The sequence below is a fragment of the Epinephelus lanceolatus genome, chromosome 24 (genome assembly GCF_041903045.1).
Source record: "Epinephelus lanceolatus isolate andai-2023 chromosome 24, ASM4190304v1, whole genome shotgun sequence".
NCBI lineage: Eukaryota > Metazoa > Chordata > Actinopteri > Perciformes > Serranidae > Epinephelus > Epinephelus lanceolatus.
Window position 1 is genome coordinate 18,870,405 of NC_135757.1, and position 20,674 is coordinate 18,891,078.

At 41.6% G+C, this 20,674-nt stretch overlaps 1 long non-coding RNA gene across 1 annotated transcript in view; it reads left to right on the forward strand.

The window, feature by feature from the left end:
• LOC144461942 (uncharacterized) overlaps window positions 1-20,674 on the forward strand; it is a 241,714-nt gene that overhangs the window by 55,947 nt on the left and 165,093 nt on the right. The window contains exon 2 of the long non-coding RNA XR_013490525.1: window positions 6,640-6,742. This is a non-coding gene — a long non-coding RNA (uncharacterized LOC144461942). The remainder of the gene's footprint in view (window positions 1-6,639; window positions 6,743-20,674) is intronic.

Below are 20,674 nucleotides of genomic sequence, written 5' to 3' on the forward strand. Positions count from 1 at the left end.
TGCAAGTTTTGGGGGGGCTTTCTAAAGGGTTCAGTCACATTGTCATCCAAACACTTCCTGTAATTTGCTGATTGGGCGGGTATAAACAGTATATCTGACTGGGCTGAATCAATTTCAGTGCTGTGTTTATTTTCCAGAAGAAGGCTCAACACATATTTCATGTTTCAACTATTGCAGTCATCCAGTCACAGTTTAATGTTTAGTGACACAGCATCCCTGGTACATAACGCAGCATTACTTATTACTATATGTCAGGGGTTGGGTCCTTACTCTGTATCAGCAGATACTTTGAGTGTCAATATTAGAATCTGAACTGACAGTAGAGCTGCAATGATTATTTTATTAATCGATTATTTGTCAACGATTTATCGCCAACTAATTTGATAATTGATTAATTAGGTTGAGTCATTTTTTAAGAGAAATTCTCTGATACTAGCTTCTTAAATGTGAATATTTTCAAGTTTCTCTCCTCCTCTATGACAGTAAACTGAATATCTGGGGACTGGGGACAACACAAGACATTTGAGGATGTTATTTTGTCCTTGGGGAAACACTGATCAACCTTTTTCACCAGTTTTATAGATCAAACAACTCATTGATCAATCAAGAAAATAATCACCAGATTAATCAATGACGAAAATAATCATTTGAAAAAGACAAAGAGAGATCGCTGTATCCCTAAGTAAGACCAAATCTTGTTGCGTTGTGGCTTTCGCTGCTACTTACAGCTTGTTTCCAGAAATCATGACCTGGTTACTCAAGATAATCCACAGACCTTGCTGTGAGCAGTTTCATGTCGGAACTATTTTCTCTGTACCGAAATACACTCTCCAACTGTATCATTGCGCGGAGGGAAGTGTGCATCGACTGCTAGCTCACCTAGCACCACTAAGCTAGCTAACTTTACAGCTCAGCCGAAGAGGACGCCATTAGAGTTTACATCTCATGCTGTGACACGCACAAGTCTCTCATCCATGAGTAGATGCATTCTTCCTTCTGCATGGTGACATAGTTGGCAGGTGTAGTTCGGCAGAAAGAAAATAGTTCCTACACGAAACTGCTCACAACAAGCTCTGTGGATCATCTTGAGTAGCCGGGTCATGATTTCTGGGATGAGACATTGCTGTTGCGGTTTTCAAATGTATTATTTTGGCACTTTGAACACCACAAGCTGAGTGCCATCTAGTTCCATTATACTGGAGCGAAGGCAGGCATCTCTACGGCGGATATCTCCAACATTGAACAACTCACACTAAAACAGTCTAGACTGATACGCTAGTTTTCAAAGCAATCACAATAATAATTGACATATTTCTACATGCAGCATGTTTAATAGAAAAAGTACATTTGATAGGTCATATGCAGGATACAAGGGATACATGTAGACAGAGATGTGAAGAAAAAGTTGAAACTAGTAAGTTAAGGTATAGAGTTCATTAATAAAAGGAAGATAAAAAAAACACACACAAAATGAATCAGAAATAAACATGTAACAATAGGAAATGAGACGGGATGAGCAAAAAAAAAAAAAAAGAGCAAAAGGTTGATGAAGAGATAAAAAGTCTAAAATCTGAGTATAAAGAGAGAGAAAGCAAACAAATGAAAGACAGAGACCTGTGCCAAGCTGTGATTTCCCAGTAAGAGTTAGCTCTTCATCCGCCGGTGAACTCAGCCCTTCAGGAGAACAAAGCCACTCGTTTATCGGCCATTTTTTCATCTCTCCTTTTTTCCCCTACATGCAAGAGAGCTCCCTCCCTCTCTTTTTCTCTTTCTCTCTGACGCAGTGGGATAACCCTCACCCTCACAACCTCGCACCTCCCCTACCGCTTCACACACATGCACGTATAGTACACACACACAGTCTTTGCCAGATACTGATGGACACAGAGTGCGGCACAGACACACACACACACAGCGTTAACACTGGACAAACACTGTGATGTTCCTGTAACATTCATTTTGTGACAGTATGTTGTTGTCATTTTTGAACATGTACATTAACAGTATTCAGGCTCATTTGTCAACATTTTCCCTCCTGTCGGAATCATTTTGAGAACTGTTTAGACTTAAGTTTCGTGAGTACCCCCCCCCCCCCCCCCCCCTGCCTGGACCTCGGTCCACCCCTCTCCCTGGTGCAGGTCAAGAGGCGGTGTGCTGACTCCGCCACCTGCTGTCTGATAGCACATAAACAAACCAAACACTTATTTCCTCCTGAGCCATACCCCGCAATCACAGCACCAGTAAAACCTCACACTCCATTTACCTTCAGCGCAGGTGACTGCCTGGGCACTGTGTGTTTGTGTGTGTGTGTGTGTGTGTGTGTGTGTGTGTGTGTGTGTTTGTATGTGTGGAGGAGAGAGAAAGAGTTTTGGACTTTAAAGGAAGTGAAAAAGGATAGTAACTATGTTTACATGCACAAAATATTCCAGTTTTTGCCCTTATTCCAAATAAGACAATATATAAGACAAATTCCTACTGAGCTGTTGACGTGGCTCATGGAAAATGAGTATTTCAACAATTTCCTGTTTACATGCAGTTGTACATACTGCGATTAACATTCCCTAACATTTCAATTATCATGTCAAAATATGCAAAAGTTGAATGGCTGGAGCTCCTGTGCCATTTTGATTCTTTGCGTTATTTTTTTTAAAGTGTTCCACCAGCGGCGGACTTGTTAGAACATAGCCTCGCTATTTCATTCTTTTAAGCACCTTCTATAAAAGGTTGGCATTGGTGTATTTTTGCACATATCCACGTCTTTATAATGTTTAAAATTAGGTGTGTTTCTCTTTCCAACCAGAAATGTGGGCTTTTCAGTTGGGCATGCATCCCTACCCAACAGCCTTGCAAACTGTTGGCTGGCCAGTTTGTGTACAACAGCTTAAACAATAGAACTGCCATACTTAAATGTCTTGCAAGTATAATGCAATCCAAAAAAATCACAAAATAGCAAATTAAGTCACTAACATTTACAAATGACTCTATGATACTTTTCAAGATGCATTGTAGAAGAAGACAAACCCATCAATATGCTGAAGAAAGCCTAAGGCTGAAACTTGTCTGTTGCCTTCTTCTACCGTGCATCATTAAAAGAATCATATACACATTTGTGAGTGCTGACGACTTCATTTGCTATTCGGTGTATAGCACACTGTAAACTGGGAAGAGGCCATGAGCAAACCCCAGTTGAGACACGTATTCTAAATGTGCTGTATACATGTCCGAAGAATGCTCTTAAAACCTCAATAATACGTCTAAATCGGAAAATGCTCCCTTGAGAATGAGGCCTAATTCCTTATACAATACGCAGTTTACATGACGTGCATCAAATCTGGAATTATTCAAAATAACAGTGGAATATTACTTTGCATGTTAACGTGGTCCGTAAAGCTAAAAAGAGAACAGAAGAAGTAGTGAAAAGGAGAGAAATCGCTAAGCAAGTAAGAGTGAGCAAAGATAACAGTGTGAGGACACCCCTGATCTGGGGCTTTTGTTTTCATGGTTTAGCTAGGCCTCTTAGTTACAATGAAAGAATATCTTAATGTGGCCACATATTGTGGTATTTAAAGGCCCAAATACCAAATAAACTTAAAAACACTAGTGCCGAAGAAGGGTGACTTTTGCATCGCCTTTCATCACTTGTGTCCCAGGAAAAAGTTTCACTTGAACACACTGGAAAGACTACAGCCAATGGCCAACTAGCTTGTATGTTTGCACCTGTGTGAGAAGAAATAACTTTCCATAGCAGCAGGTGGTGGTAGTTTGGATTCGTCATTAAAAAAGGGAAACCGAAAGTGGCGCCACAGGGCCACTATGAAGTCCCTTCTCTACAATGCATTTGCATTTTTACACAGAACCCAAACAACACTGGCATCAGGCAACCCCGTGTGTGATTTCAGACAGCATACCAGCATCACAGAAGCAAAAAAGTCGTGACTAGTGTGACTGGTGACGTGTACACATAGCATCTGACTCTACCCCTCTGCTCAGAGGGTAAGGAGCTGCTGGACCTCATTGTCTTCCCAATTTGTGGACATTTTTGGTTGCTGTTCTCCTTCTTTGAGTTAGCTGCTAACTGCTGTTGGCTACTATTTAAATCTCCCAGTAGTGGATCGCCCACATAAACACGTAACATGTCATCAAAATGTCACACCTGTCCCATCCATGGCCCCATCCTGACGACTGTTCCTTTTACACAGACATTGATTCCAAGCTTTTACGACCTCCACCTGTATAAAGGCGAGGCAACTCTCTCTCTACATTCCGCTATTGTACCTTTAATGGAGAACAGCAAGGCAAAATAATGGAGTGGTATTCCTGCCATGAACAGGCAGTGTAAAAGAGGCTGGTGTGATTTTCACTCACTGACAGGCTCTGCTGGCTGTGCTGGCGATTTACCATGCTGAACTGGCTGAAACAGCCAACAAGGGTCAACCAGTGCTAACGGTGCAGAACACACTGCAAAAAAACTAGGGCGACAGACACTCACCAACGACATACTGTCTACATGGTTTGTCAGGATCCTTAGATAATAGCATATTTACAACTTTGTGGCAACAAAGCCTTGACCTCAACCCCATCCAATAGCTGGCCCTATCACCCATCATCAGTCCTCACTGATGCTCTTGTAGCTGAATGGGGGCAAATCCCTGCAGCCAGGTTCCAAAATACTGTGGAAAGCCTGAAACCAGAAGAGTAGAGGCTGTTGAAGCAGCATATAAATGCCCATACTTTTGGAATGAGATGTTCAACAATCACACATGGGTGCGACGTCCACATACTTTTGTCCATACCGAGTAGAAAGAGGCAGAGAACACATCCAGATATGAGAGATGGCGCTGTTTTACATTGTCATCACAGAGATGGCTTGACCTGCTGCTCACCCCTCCATCTTGTTTGTGTACTGGTTTATTTGTTGGAAACAACAACAACAACAGCAACCAGCCTCTGTAATTATTCCTTAGTGCTGCTTCACTCACTGTAATTATACACCCATACGGTGTGTGTTTTGCGCATGTACGTGTGTGAGATAGTCAATGTGAATATGGGATACGTGTGTCGATCTGTGGATGGGGTTGTGCATGTGTGCGTGTGTGTGTGTGTGTGTGTGTGTGTGTGTGTGTGAGACAGATGAAGAGTGAGAGAGAGGGGGATGAAGGGACAACAAGCTGAGGTCTTTGTTGCTAAATGACAGTGATTCACCATCAGGCCACCCATTTAGTTTAAGTGTGCTGCTCATTTGCCTGTGTGTGTGTGTGTGTGTGCGTGTGTGTGTGTGTGTGTGTAGATACAAAAAGAGGGAGCGAGTGTGTGAAATGAAGATGAGATGAGATGAGAGGATGTAACAGACATAGACGAAGAGAGAGAGGAGGACAATGCAATGGTAAGAGTCTGTATGTGTGTGCGTGTGCGTGTGCGTGTGTGTGTGTGTGCACTCTCTCCCCTCTCAGTGTCATCGAGAACTGGCAGTACACCAAACTCTGTGTGCTAATTTGTGTGTTTTAGTGTGTGTGTATCTCTGTAAGTGTGCATAAATATGTGTGTACATGTGTGTAGAAGCATCTGTATTTTTTGCCTCACATTTGTGTGTGCAAGCATCTGTGCATGTGTGAGTGTGTGTGCGCAAGGGCCTTTTGTAAGTGATAGTTAGCTTGCGCCCTCTCCTTGTCGCTCCTCTCATGCAGAAAAATTTTAATTTTTGGTTCGTCTGATTTTCAATCTGGCATATAACCACTCTCGTTGGGAATATTTAAACTCAACCTCTGGGCTCTTTCGGGAAATGTTTTGGCATTTTTCTGTAATTTTACTTGAATTGAAGGTTTACCTTGTCCTTTTAAGGGTTGCAGTGTAACCACATGTCTCTCCTCACAGCTCATTTAAAATCAGACTCAGTGGGGGATTCAGAATGATTATCATTTCAAGCATTTGATTGAAACAACCACCAATCTTATTTATATTTACAGGTTTTGGATACTTTTCCCCCATGTTTTGTTACTTTCAAAGAATGCCAGATGGTGATATTAACTGCTGTGATGACCAAGACAAGTTGCTCCAAATATAATGCGATATGTTTTGAGGAAGTATTTCCTGTCAGGGACTTCCATTTCTTCCTGTGGGAGTCAGGTGTTTAACAGGAAATAAAGGGTCACATAATATGGCAGTGATATGAAAACACTCATGATACAATAACCAAAACATCCGACCAAAACAAACTTCATTTCGATATAAGTTAGAACAAAACATGAAAGTCTCTTAAGGTTGTGTTAACCACAGACCTTACTCCAGGCATCTAACCAAAAACCCCTTTAAAAATCCATTGACTTTGAGACAAGGAACCAGAAGTGCGAGACTCATCTGAGGACTCATTCCTGTAGCACTCTATCATTTTCTAACTTTCATGTATTACCATGTAAGAAAGTATCATGTGGGTTTCATAAAACTATCTCAGTTGGCAAAAAGTTTACTGAAATTTAAAGGAGCATCATACGAGCACTTTTCTCGTCTTTCCTCAGGTAAATTCTGCGAGGTGTTTCCTTGCCCCCTCCAGCTGAGCTTTATCAATTATTAATGTCTGAACATGGTCTCTAAGGATCTGCAATCCATTTTTAATGCCTGACAATTTCTCTCCTTCTCTCCCAGGATCTCCTTCTGTCTCCCCCTCATCCTTCTTATCGTTCCTCCTTCTATCTGCTCGTCCCAGAACTTCCATCCGATCAACCGCCTGGAGAAAAGCTAATAACAGGTGTGTCTTCCTCCCTCCTCGTATCATCTCCTCCTCCTCCTACTCTCTTGCTCCTCCTGTTGTCCTATCTTCAATCTGTCTGTGATTTCTTCTGGGTCACCAGGGGTTTTCACAAGGTGTTAAACGCGCTAGATGTGTGTGTGCGCATGAGTGTGTGTGCCACCTGGGATAAGGTGGCAACCTGCTAAACATGTGTGTCTTTGTGTTAATGATGCATGAAGGCTTGTCTTACTCCTTCAGACAATTAACTTGCATACAAACATACACACACACACACACACACACACACACACACACACACACACACACACAAACACACCCTCCAACTTGCACATCATCTTTCATGTGTGTTTACTCACACCTGCCATTGTGCTTTTAGTCCACATCTGTGAGAGACTTAAAACAGCAAGCGCTATATTTGATTTTCACATTCTGTCAATAGAAAAAAGACCATCGCCAAAAAGGTGATAGCAGGGGTTTAAGATTAAGTCATCGCATGCTGTACGTTTGTATGACACTGACAAAATACACCCTTATGTCAAACCCATCATCTTGTGACAGCTGTGAAGTTTAATTTCCTATTTAAAACACGAATGCAGTCTGTTACTATAAAAAAAAATGCTGCATATTCAGTTGGCGTACTAGTGATGCAAGCGCCGTGAACTACATTGTAGATGGGTCAAAACATCCGGAGATCGACTGATCTATTTAACAAAATAAGCTGGTGGGGGAATTTATATTTCCATGAAGACATCAATAACTTTTAAATGGCCCCTTTACATATTGTGACATTCTGTTTAAAGTAACATAAATGGGCATCATTGTATAGGAATAACCTTAACAATATGAAAAAGAAAAATCAAAAAGGAGGCCAAACGTGCCAATAAGAGATGAACATTTGTTGAGAAAAAGAACACAAGATACAATACAAAATCTGAGGATAAAATTAACAGGAAAATGAAGTGCTAAGAAGAGAGACGGAGGATATGTGTGTGTGTGTGTGTGTGTGTGTGTGTGAGAGAGAGAGAGAAAGTGTGTGTGTGGCAGGAACAGACGGCGCTGTGGCCTTTTGCTGGCAAGTGAGTGTACTCAGGTGCAAGGATGTGTGTGTGTGCGGTGACAGATATTCTTTCCTCAGGTGCATGTAGGAAGGGAGTACTGGGTGTTGTCTTTTGGCAGGAGCCATTCGTGTGTGTGTGTGTGTGTGTGTGTGTGTGTCTGTGTGTTTTTGTGTGTGTGCGTGCACGCTCGCTCGCTCCTGGATCATCTTCCAGAGAGACGAGATTCTGTAATTACTGTAGTAGGAAGACTCTTGCCAGCCGCAGAAGAATCAGGCATTCATCTTACTGTATAACACACACACACACACACACACACACACTCACTCACGCTCACAATTATCTACCTGTGAAGTATAAACTGTCCTTTCCAATTACAAGCTCCCCCCTGCCTATTAAACACAACTTTAACAAAACCTACCTGAGGCTTTCTCTGTGCAGCAACTTTAAATGCAAAGACCCGTTAAATAACCTCAGTGTTTTTACTTTGCCTGCTGATAGTTGTTCTCTAAAGCCCAGTTCAGACCAAAGATTCACCACAAGACGAGTTGAAACAGGCAAATACTTGCAATGTGCCGTTCTGCAACATTCTAAAAACCTTCTGATTCACACCAATGCAACTAGATAAGACGGTGTATCATCTCTATGCAACAACTCTTTCTACTTCTGTACTGATTTCCAGCTTTTCAGGCTTATTTTGTGGCGGAATATAATTTGTAGCTTCTTAAGAATGAGGATACTGATGGTTAGATGTTGTGTAGATGCCTGTTTGTCCAGAACTTAGCCCAGTGTTTTCCATCCTGGCAGCTGAGACATATACTGGTTTTGGGAATAAAAAAATGTTACTTTTACCTTTTCAATGACACCATCTGAGAAGTGTCGAGATGAAAATCACTCTTTGGTGGAACTGCTCACAGCTCATAGACATCTGACTGCTTCAAGTGCCAAAAAAAGGCTGGTAGCCATTGGCCCTGTCATGAATAGAGTAGTCTGACTCACCGGATGTAGACTGGGGTTATCAACCTGCCACAAGCCGGCTATTTATTCCAGCATTCTCCCCACCTTCCTCTATCTGCACGTTACCTTTTTCAAAATCCTCATGGATAGGGGAAACAGCAACCTTAAAACTAATAACCCAAATGCTGAAAATGACAAGTGTTGAGGAAGATTTGGATCGTGCAATAAGGCCTGCCCACTGTTGATCCATTTTCTGACACAGGTCCAATGACTTCCTCCAGAGCTGAAGTATAGTCAGGCTTCACCTCTATGGCACCAATTATCAAATTATGTTTTTCTCTTTTACCACTAAATATTGAATCACACAGTATATGTCTGTTATTGTTTTTTGTCAAGAATTCACCATCTTAATGAGAGCGCTCCCCTCCTCACATGCAAATATTCCACCAAGTTCCCTCCCGACCTATTTTGCGAGAGCACCATCACTGCATCCTGGGCTTGGTGCCGCCCAAGACGATTGGTTTAAAGAATCACAAACAAACCAGAGCATGTTTCCTCAATAGCAAACTAATAATGGGTGCTTCCAGACCTGTCTCTAGTGCTGACACAACATTATGTACAGAGAGGTTCAACACAGCAAGATTCAAAATGCTGTTATGCATATCTGGGGTAGTAAGTCACATGTGAAAATCATAAGCAAGTCTCAAGCAAGTCCCAAGTTATTGTGGGGAGAATCAAGCAAGTCAAGCCGAGTCCCTGCTATAAATTGACTAAGACCAGTCATGTCATGGCTCATGTCATGTCAAGACTAGAGATGTACCGATAGCACTTTCTCCTTCATGATACCAATTCCGATCCCTGAACCTTAGGTATCTGCCGATACCAAGTACCGATCCGATGCCAGCATGTAAAATAAAAATGGATGGGATATGAATTGTTGTATGTCTCAACTCCTAAAACTGTAAAATATCAAGAAATAAATACATAATAGTAGAGTGAATGGCATGAAACTTTTTTTCATTATTATTATCCAGTGTTGACACAGATCAAGACACAGGTTAAAGTGCAGTCACACAATTTGGTAAAAAAGACTTTTTAAAGGCTACATGTAGAGCTGCACGATATTGGAAAAAAAACTGACATTGCTATATATTTTTTTGTAATACAGTCAGGTCCATAATTATTTGGACAATGATACACTTGTCATCATTTTGGCTCTGTACACCACCACAATGGGTTTTAAATGAAACAATGAATACCTGCTTAAAGTGCAGACTCTCAGCTTTCATTTAAGGCTTTTTTCAAAAATGTAGTATGAACCGTGTAGGAATTACAACCATTTCTTCACACAGTCCCCCAACTTTAAGGGCTCATAAGTATTTGGACAAACTAACATAATCATCAATTTAACAGTCAGTTTTAATACTTGGTTGCAAATCCTTTACAGTCAATGACTGCCTGAAGTGTTGGACACATAGACATCACCAGATGCTGGGTTTCTTCCCTGGTGATGCTCTGCCAGCCCTTTACTGCAGCCGTCTGCACTTCCTGCTTGTGTTTTGGGTGTTTTGCCCTCAGTTTTAGCTTCAGCAAGAGAAATGCATGCTCAATTGGATTCAGGTCAGATGATATGACTTGGCCATTGCAGAACATTCCACTTCTTTGCCTTAAAAATGTCTTTGGTTGCTTTTGCAGTATGCTTCAGGTCATTGTCCATCTGCACTGCACATCGTCCAATGAGTTTTGAAGCATTTGGTTGAATCTGAGCAGATAATGTAGCCCCAAACACTTCAGCTTTCATCCTGCTGCTCTTGTAAGCAAGACAAGACTTCACTAGAATAAATACCGAGGGTTTATCACAAGATGCAAACCATTGGTTAGCCTTAAAAATGGAAGGCCAGATTAGAGTTTGTCAAAAACCATCTAAAAAGCCTGTACAGTTGTGGAACAGCATAATATGGACAGATAAAACAAAGATCAACTACCAGAATGATGGGAAGACAAGAGAAGGAAGAAGGGAAGGAACTGCTCATGATCCAAAGCACACCACCTCATCAGTGAAGCATGGTGGGCCATGTATGGCTGCCAGTGGAAATGGTTCTCTTGTATTTATTGATGATGTGACTGCTGACAAGAGCAGCAGGATGAAAGCTGAAGTGTTTGGGGCTACATTATCTGCTCAGATTCAACCAAATGCTTCAAAACTCATTGGACGATGCTTCACAGTGCAGATGGACATTGACCTGAAGCATACTGCGAAAGCAACCAAAGACATTTTTAAGGCAAAGAAGTGGAATGTTCTGCAATGGCCAAGTCATATCATCTGACCTGAATCCAACTGAGCGTGCGTTTCTCTTGCTGAAGCTAAAACTGAGGGCAAAATACCCAAAACACAAGCAGGAAGTGCAGACGGCTGCAGTAAAGGGCTGGCAGAGCATCACCAGGGAAGAAACCCAGCATCTGGTGATGTCTATGTGTTCAACACTTCAGGCAGTCATTGACTGTAAAGGATTTGCAACCAAATATTAAAACTGACTGTTAAATTGATGATTATGTTAGTTTGTCCAAATACTTATGAGCCCTTAAAGTTGGGGGACTGTGTGAAGAAATGGTTGTAATTCCTACACGGTTCATACTACATTTTTGAAAAAAGCCTTAAATGAAAGCTGAGAGTCTGCACTTTAAGCAGGTATTCATTGTTTCATTTAAAACCCATTGTGGTGGTGTACAGAGCCAAAATGATGACAAGTGTATCATTGTCCAAATAATTATGGACCTGACTGTATATATTGAATTATTAAAAAAATCAAGAATTTCCACCAGGTGACTTAAAGTAAGAACATTTAAAAAAAAGTAAAAGTAATAAAAATAGGACAAGAATAACCTGATGATATCACACACGTCGTGAAAGATGACCGGGGATAATTGGTGTGTACCATCGTGTAGTGTGTCATGTCTGTCGGCCAAGTCGCGGCATGATTTTATGACTTCACAGTCGTGTAATGTGACATAGTGACTTTCAGAACGGGCAGAAAAGTCGTGTAGTGTGTACCAGGCATAAGTCCTCCTTAACCGTTCCTCCCTCCTGCGTGTCGCTCTTTTTCAGTGTGTGACTGCAGTGTGTGCATGAGAGGGGGAGGGGCTGCTGTTGTCAGAGAAGGAGAGAGAGAGGGAGAGAGAGAGAGAGAGAGAGAGAGAGAGAGAGAGAGGCGAGCGGAGCTGAGCGGAGCAACAAGCAGAGCTTCAGAGCTGCTTTTCTGAAGCAAAACAAAAGTTTACATGTTCTAAAAAAGAGAAGACATTGCATGTCCTGCTATGTGACTATTGCACATGCGCACATCGCGATGGCGATGTTCAAACGATAGCGTGCATATCCGTAATGACGTGAGGCATTACGTGGTATCGGATTGGTCATAGGCTGTACTCGCCGATGCCCGATGCCCCATTTTAGGCAGTATCGTAGGCATTTCCGATACTGGTATTAACTCTAGTCAAGACATGGAATTCTGATGACCAGCCAGTAAGCTAATAAGTTAGCTAAAAAGACATTCACCTCCCTTTCTTTGTGGGTTGCGTAGTGACCAGTGAGATTAGGTATTGTGGTGGCCGTGTCACTGATTTTTGAGCTGCAGATGTTACATACTGCTGTTGTCTTTTTACTACTGTCATCGACAACATAGTCATTGAATCCAGATTTTATTATTTTTGGACTGGCCCACTACATGAAAACTGCCTTGTGCGGTAGCTTGATGGGCAGCTGCGTCCTCATATGTCGGCAGTTTTGCACACATTGTGAGAGAAATCACTCAATCATGTTTTAAAGAGAAAACGTAATCAATATCTTAGTATCTATAAAAAAAAAAAAAAAATCCGTAATGCCATATTTGTTTGTAGTTACCTTACATTTTAGGTGCAATTTTATTTATATTCTTCTTTTTGGAGATGCACTGTATTAAGGTGAAGAAGAACATGAAAGCAGTGATTTGTTGTTTTATTTTTGGTATAAAGCTTTGGTGCCATTTTATTTTGTTTATAAGAGATGCACTGTGACTAAGGACCAGTCTTATTAAGATTTGTACATTAGCAGCAATGTAGCACAACATACAAGTGAAGGCAGTGCTCTGTTTATTTAAATGTGACAGTGCAAAGAAAAATATTCTGTGCCTAAAATCAACGAATAATCATAATGAATAACTGTGATCTCAGTATTGATCAAATAATCAAGATTATCATTTTTGGCCATTGTTGTGCAGCTGGAGGACCTACTCCACCACCAGTGGGTCCAAGGGACTCCCTACATCACTGCTTCAGTGGTAAAAAAGTCGACAGTTTACTGGTATGACTTTAGAAAAACATTTTAACGTATTTGTGTTGCAATAAGGAACCATCATTCCAATTATCATGCCGCGTGTGGGATGTTGTTAATACTCGCTCAGTATCTCCTCATATATTCCTCTCATTTGTTTTAAAGCACCACTGAACATCTCTCACTCCTTAACAGATTCTTGTAATGAAACACAGTTCTTGGGTTTTAATTAGTACCCAATCTGTTTTTGTATTCCTGTGAACTTCATAAATGCCACATATTCAACAAATAACAATTAGGCTTAATTAAGATGATTAAAAACTCCCACCTAATCCGTCAACACACCGTGTTCATATTTTACACTTTCCGTGTGTGTGTGCTTCTCCTCTTCACGCTTGACAAATCAAGAAGATCACTGTATAATGACTGCATAACGAGCATGTCCTTAAGATACACAGACGCGCACCCACACACACACATACATATTCACAAGCAAACATGTCCTTAAGACAGACGAAGCTTATCAATAGCTGTTAATTAAATTCTTGTGCGTATTAATAAAAGACATAGAACTGCTGTTTACGGTGCTCTCTAAGTGTGCGTGTGTTCTCTGCTTGTTTGTTTGCTTTAATAAAAAGATTTCACCTTGCAACAGTATTGGTTGTGGCAAGTGTTTGTGTGTGTAAGTATGTGTGTAATGCCTGTAGATACAGTAGTTTGTGTGTTTTTTACCACAAAGTAAATGACAAACAATGGACAAATCGGACAAGAGGAAGAATATATCAGTTAGTCAAGGGTGTGTAAGAGTGTAAGAGATGCTGTGGAGAAAGAAAGAGAAACATTTTTAAGGGTTGGTTGACTTCTATGCAAAAAGGTTTATTTTGATGTGGCTCCAACCACGTTGGTCTAGACTGGAATATCTCAGTAACTATCAGATGGATTGCCATGGCACTTTGTATGAACACTCAAATGGATGAAGCCTTTTGACTTTGATGACCCCCTCTTTTTCCTTTAGCACCACCATGATGGTAACATTTTTTTATCTTTTGCAAATTGACACAATAGCTGGGGACGGGGATTATTTCTTAAATGGTGCTAAAATGCTAGCGTATACATTTTTACATTAAATCTCTGTTTTCAAATGGAAAAGTTTTACTGTGGATGTGGCTTTAGTGCTAACTGGGACACGCAAAAAAACTAAGATGGTGACCATGATAACATTGTATCTGATAAACATCAGCGTCTTGTAAATGTAATCATGTTGCCATGATAGCATTAGCATTTAGCTCAAAGACCTACTGTGCCTAGGTACAGCCTCACAGAACAGCTAGGATGACTGTAGCCATCTAGTCTTGTTTGATTCTGTGAGAATCAAACATGCAATTCTAAGATCCTATGGTTTCCTTGATATGGAAAACATGGACAGAATCATCAAATTTGATAGTAAAAATGGAATTAACTGTAAAACACAGACTACTGTGAAATTAAGGCTGAGCAATATATGAATATAATATTGTTATTATATGAGACTAGATACTGTCTTACATTTTGTGAAAGCACCAACAGTCAACCCTAGAATATTATCGTAATATTGACATTAAGGTATTTGGTAAAAAATATTACAAGCTCAAGAGCAGGGCTCGGCTCCTCCACACACACCAGCGGCTTGTTTGACCACAGAGAATCATGTGACAACTAGCCTGACTGCAGTTATTTTTTGGTCAGCCAGGCTGGGAAAAATCCTGTCCTCCTGGGCTTCTTGGGTCCACCCAAGGCAACATCTGATGTCACTTGCATTTCCGTGGTCAAACCAGGTGCCACTAAATTTGGAGTGCCCCAGTCCTCTGACCTGTAAATGCATTGAAACAGCGCAGGATACACATAAAACTATGCTTTTCAAAATAAGGTGTTAGCACAGTGTTAATACATTTTAGGAAAAGAGATTAATTGGATTATGTTCACAGGAAGTATAAAACGTTATCTGCATCCCTTATAAATTAAGAAATCCCACTACATTATGAGGTAAATTGTGAGGCCCTGCAGTCATGTGGAAGAGGCCCTCTGAGATGCTCACTCAGATCACTCAGATCACTCTGAATAATCTGCTAGTCGCATACCGGAAGCTTTGGCGACACGTAGTGCGGTTCTGGACCTCCAGATTGGATTCCAGTGATTTATAAATTACCATTAGTTTATGGATTGGTTGAGTTTGTGTTAGTTATTGTAGGCCTAATCCCAAAGTCACACAGCCTGGAGCGGCTGAATATAAACATATCGTCCGGCCTAGCATAACCTGGACGCCACTATGGCAATGTGTGTGGACTGCAAAAGTGCTTACTCACAGTTAAAGGACGATATCAACCGCCTGAAGTCAGAGCTCCGAAAAAGGGATGAGCTCATAGAAGAATTTGCCTCTGTAGCTGTCGTCCAGTCAAAGCATATTTCATATATGCAGTCGTCAGCTCTCGCTGTCCCAGCAGCCCGATCATCCACCTCCCTGATGTCCCAGATCGTCTCGGAGTCTGCGGCCACAATCCCGTGGCTGGCCTCAATAAACGCTGGCACCGCAGCGGTCCGTCTGGAGGGCCCGGCGGCAGAGGCCAGCCGGTCCCAGGACCCTGAGCCGGACGCAGGGGCTCCACCGCCGCTGCACTGGACCTGGTCGCTACAACGCCGCCGCCAGCCACACCGATGCCCCCAGATGATCCGTGGGTGCGCATCGGAGCTAGGCCCAAGGCCCCGATCTTCAGCTCCACACCAAATCGAGCTAATCCAGGGTCCCGAACGTCCTGGACAAAGGTGGTGCACTGTGTACGCAAGAGGGATTCGGGTGGGACTCTTCCACAACCACCCCTAAGTCTCTCCAACTGCTACACGATCCTGCCAGATGAGGCTCCGGTCCATCCCGACGATGCCCCTGCAGTCCCAACTCCATCTGGCTCGGACTCGGCCGCAGCTCCACCTGGTGCCGCCAGGCCCTCTTCTTCTCCCGCGGCCGCCGAGCCCTCTCCACCTGCGGCCGCCAAGCCCTCTCCACCTGCGGCCAGCGTTGGTCGCTCCGCTCGCCGCTCCTCTACAGGGAGGGACCGCCGTAGGATGCTGAAGGAGGCTGTTATCATGCACTCAGGGGGTCTCTCACGGGCTTCCACATCTCCGCACACCCGTCCGCCTACGCAGACCATCCCGGTCCCAACACAGGCGGAGGTGACTGAACGCCCTCTGTCCGCTCCAGGCAGTCCATCGCCACCTTCTCCATGTTCTCTCTTCCCCCCAAACACATTAATTATTGGCGACTCCATAACCAGGAACATCCGCTTCATTAACGCCATCACACAATGTCTCCCTGGTGCCACCATCCCCGATGTCCTGGACAAACTCCTGTCCCTCCTGCCCTCACTCCCTAGCTCTGTTAAAAGAGTTGTGGTGCATGTTGGGACCAAGGACACAACCCGCCGGGAGTCAGAGTGCACCAAAAAGAGTTTTAACCTCCTCTTCGATGTTTTAAAGGACTGTGGGAAGTCTGTTTTTATTTCAGGGCCAATACCGACTCTCGGTCGCGGAGCCAGCTGTTTCAGTCGGCTCCTCAGTCTTAACACTTTCCTCCAGGTCTCCAGCAGGAAGTACAACTTTGGTTTTATTGACAATTTTAACTTGTTCTGGGATCGTTCCTCTCTTTTTAACAGTGATGGAGTACATCCCAACAAACGGGGTAGCCAAATGCTGTCGGCTAACTTGCAGCATGCTGTGCAATCCCTCCCACGTGACTGACTGTTTACACCTGACACACACACCCCTTCTTCTTCTACGGTACAACACACAAATTCCCACGACAGCTCCCCCCACTGGTCCCTCCCGTCATCACACTCAGCTCCCTCAAACAAAATTGACACACCCACTGTTATACCCACCATCATTTCATATCATAGACCCACTGCAACACGCTCATCATCACACCCCTCTGCTGCAAACCACATCAAATGCATTTAAATGCACTCCCATTCCACAGAGCGATTTTACCTCATTTGAATATCTTGGTTTTACAGTAAATTCTAAACACCCAGTGCTAATTTTAATAATTTACAGACCGCCCAGGCCAAACAATGTTTTTATTCAAGAGTTTGCCGAGTTAGTATCTGGTTTTATAACAAAGTATGACAAAGTTCTTAATTTAGGTGATTTTAACATACATGTTTGTTGCCCTTCTCAAACTTTTATTACGGATTTTATGGCCATTTTGGAATCTTTTAACCTCACCCAGGCTGTACAGGAACCCACCCACTCAAAAGGTCAAAAGGTCTCAGCCCTGACAACCTGGCAACGAAGGATATCTGTGTGTCAGACCATAAAGCAGTTTTATTTAGTGTAATTTTATCCCAATCGCGTTTTAATCACAGTATACCCGTCCGTCGCCGCGTTTTTAACTCTATGTCTGCCAGCCAGTTTTCTGAGCTTTTTACTGTTGCTTCTTTAACTGCTTTTAATCAAAATTTTAATACAGAGGAGCTGGTCTCCCTTTTTAACCAAACCTGTCACACTGTTCTGGACTCTGTTGCCCCCTACAAAGTCAAAAAACTAAATAGTGCACCATAGCCTTGGTTGAATGATTCAATCCATGAATTAAAGAGAGACTGTAGGAAAAAGGAACGAAAATGGAAGAAGACAGGTTTACATGTATTTTATGAAATTTGGAAAGAATCAGTTAAGAGCATCATTTTTCTCTAATTTAATTTTAGAAAATCAATCCAACCCCAGAATTTTATTTAAAGTAATAGACTCAGTCACCACCCCCTCCCCCTGTCATTTTACTGATGCCTCTCATGAGATGTGCGAAGATTTTTTAAATTTTTTTACCAACAAAATTAAGGTTTTAAGACAACAAATCACCCCCCCAGACCGCGTTTTACATGCCAGTAGGGACATATACAGTTATTTTAGTAATTTTGAACCAGTTTCACTGCCGTTTTTATCCGAAATCTTAACCCGCATGAAACCAGCTACCTGCAGTCTTGATGTCATTCCAACAAAATTTCTTAAAGAGGTTATTGACACAGTTGGACCGAGTATTTTATTGATTATTAATAGGTCATTAACAAAAGGCATTTTTCCATCTTCTTTTAAACATGCTGTGGTCCAACCTCTTTTAAAGAAACCCAGCCTTGATCCTTCTGATTTTAACAATTTTAGGCCAATTTCTAAACTCCCGTTTTTATCAAAAATTTTAGAAAAAGTGGTTTCAACCCAGCTTTTAGCTTTTATGTGTCATAACAGTCTCTTTGAAAGATTTCAATCAGGTTTTAGAGCCCTACACAGTACAGAAACTGCCCTCCTCAGAGTAACCAATGATCTTCTTTTAGCTGCGGACAGGGGAGAGAGCGCAATTTTAATCCTTTTAGACCTAAGTGCAGCCTTCGACACAGTTGATCATGCCATTTTAATTGACCGTATGGAAACCTGGGTTGGCATCAAGGACACTGCACTTAGCTGGTTTTATTCCTACCTTTTAGATAGAACTTTTGCGGTCACCATAGGTAATTACACATCCTCAAAATCTCAGATTACCTGTGGTGTACCGCAAGGCTCAATTTTAGGTCCAATTTTATTTTCTATTTATATGCTTCCGCTCGGTCAGATCATCCGCCGCCACAACGTGTCTTTCCATTGCTATGCGGACGACACACAGATATACCTCCCGCTGAGACCGGATGACCCGAGAAGCCTAGCTGCTGTGTTAGATTGTCTCAAGGATATCAACTGTTGGATGGCCCAAAACTTTCTTCAACTCAATACCTCCAAATCCGAAATCATACTGTTCACTCCGCCAACCTCCACCAGTCCAATTGAAAATAGCCTTGGTCCCCTGTCCGTTAACATCAAAGCCAGAAACTTAGGAGTAATATTCGATTCAGACCTCAACTTCCAGCCTCATATCAATAAAGTTGTCCAGTCCTGCTTCCATCAGTTAAGAACAATCTCCAAAATCAAACCCATGCTCCCACATTCTGACTTAGAAAAAATAATCCACGCATTCATCTTCTCCAGACTCGATTACTGTAACTCACTCCTCTCTGGCATAAACCATAAATCACTCTCCCGCCTCCAACTGGTTCAGAACGCAGCAGCTAGGCTTCTTACTGGTTTTAACAGACGACATCACATCACCCCAATCCTGGCTTCCCTCCATTGGCTCCCTGTGCGTTTTAGAATTGATTTTAAGATTTTACTGATCACTTTTAAAGCCCGTCTGGGCCTGGCCCCAAGTTACATATCAGAAATGTTGACCCCATATGAGCCAGTACGCAGCCTAAGATCCTCAGGCGGGGCCCTCCTGGCCGTTCCAAAGTCGAGACTTAAAACTAGAGGCGACCGCGCTTTTTCCACCAGGGCCCCTCGACTTTGGAACGACCTGCCTGAGGAGATAAAGCTTGCAGAATCGGTAACATCTTTTAAATCTCTTCTTAAAACCCATTTTTATAGACTTGCCTTCATGTGATGTCGTGTTTTTATCTTTTTATTTATTCTTTTTGTTTACTCTTTTTATTTATTTTATTCTATTCCTTTTAATTGTTTATTCTTTGTTATGCTATTGTCATTATGCAATGTTGTCTTTATCCTTCTATTCGTTTGTTTCTAGTATTTACAAATAATAGTTTTATTGCCTTTATTGTTCTTATCTCTTTTAACATTCTGTCTTTTCATTCTGTCTGTGTTTTGCTTAGTTTACTTCAATTTGAGCTTAATTTTGTCCTGCTTTTGCTTGCCCACACTGTTTTGACTCTCTTGCTATAGATATTCCTGCGTTTGCTTTGTTTGTCAAACTTTGTAAACTCTTGTTTTTAAAGGTGCTATATAAATAAAGTTATTATTATTATTATTATTATTATTATTATTATTATTATTATTATTATTATTATTATGCGACGTCATCCGAAAAACTGAGGAATTCAACACTATCAGCTAAATTTAGAGCAGAGTGATATGAAGCTCAGGTGTGAAGCACTTTATATCACAAAAGGCTGGAATGTTTGGTTGTGTAACTGTATTGAAGCACTTCCTTTGATTAGAAAATAGTGCAATGGTGTATTACATCAAATTGATTAGTATTCATTTAATTTTGAGTACTTTCTTATGGAAATTTATACATCCTCCACATGATTAGACATTCACTCTGGTGACATAATGTGCTTAAATAGCAAAACACAGAATTCAGAAAAAATGAATAAATAAATAAATAAATAAAAATCAGGACAAAATGAAAACAGATTTAATATGGATCTTAAATTCCTATCATTGCAATTGTACTGACATTGCAGCAAAAATCTTTTAGAAAGATTTCTGAAAACCAAAGGGAATATAAACCACTACCTGCATAACTATATACTACTAGAGCTAAGTAGGAAAGTATGTTATTGTGTAATTTGAGTGACCACATATATTTAAAAATGATTATTATATTCTTTGGACACTCAACCAAGACTGAAACACCAAGGCCAAGTTGATGATAAGTCTTTGAAAAGATCACTGATGAAAGATTCTGGTTCTGAATACAGATCATGACCCCATTATTTGACATACATTCCCCATTCCTTGGAAACATCCAAATCATTTCAAAGT